This window comes from Gavialis gangeticus, unplaced genomic scaffold, assembly GCF_001723915.1.
Source record: "Gavialis gangeticus isolate Ggan-Ray unplaced genomic scaffold, GavGan_comp1, whole genome shotgun sequence".
NCBI classification, from domain to species: Eukaryota; Metazoa; Chordata; order Crocodylia; family Gavialidae; genus Gavialis; species Gavialis gangeticus.
In genome coordinates, this window is record NW_017728992.1 from 101,323,652 (window position 1) to 101,324,370 (window position 719).

General features: G+C 46.6%; 1 protein-coding gene across 1 annotated transcript in view; it reads left to right on the forward strand.

Annotated features, from left to right (window-relative positions):
- LAMA3 (laminin subunit alpha 3) overlaps positions 1 to 719 on the forward strand; it is a gene marked incomplete at its 5' end in the record, with an annotated part of 261,166 nt that overhangs the window by 246,457 nt on the left and 13,990 nt on the right. The gene's annotated exons all lie outside the window — the stretch shown is intronic.

Sequence of the window (719 nt, forward strand, 5' to 3'; positions counted from 1 at the left end):
CAATTAACACATTAATTGTGCATTTTAATTGTGATTAATTGACAGCCCTAATATTGATACAAGCTCATGGGATATAACTGTTATGTCTGCATGATTCTGTAGAATACAAGCATAGATGAAACTGCTCCAGACTTTATACCTGGATCATTCAGGGTTAAAGTTAGGGTGATTTAGCTCACTTGTATCACTACAGGATTATAGAGACATACCAGTTAAAATATAACAGGTCCTACTAGGCAGGGCTGGTGAACTCAGAATCGCACAGTGGAGCATCTCATGGGGAGGGAGGAGGGTTTGCAGCCGGCCAGGAGTGGTGGGGGTGGGGGTGGAGTTTGCAGTTGACTGGGCACTCCGGCTGGTAGCGGGGAGGCTCCAAACCCTACCCCTCGGCTCCCCTGGGATCCTCCACTGCCCCACCAGTCTGAGTTCACCAACCATGCCTGGTTCCTACATGTTCTCAGCACACCTTCCTTTCCCCTTTCAAGATGGCTAAAATGGACATTTCTCCCTACCCTGAGATTAATGCTGTGGAGTTTTTGGAAGATAGTCCTTGCCTTTCATAGCTGCACCTTTTCTTGGTTTGCCATGGCCAGAGTTTGATGGTCTTCAGAGCACATTGTCAGGCCCCTCTGCTGGGAAAGGAGTTTGAATTTGAATTCAATGACTACCAATCATAGTTTTTTCATAATTAGTAGGGTTGGAAGGGACCTGAGCAGATC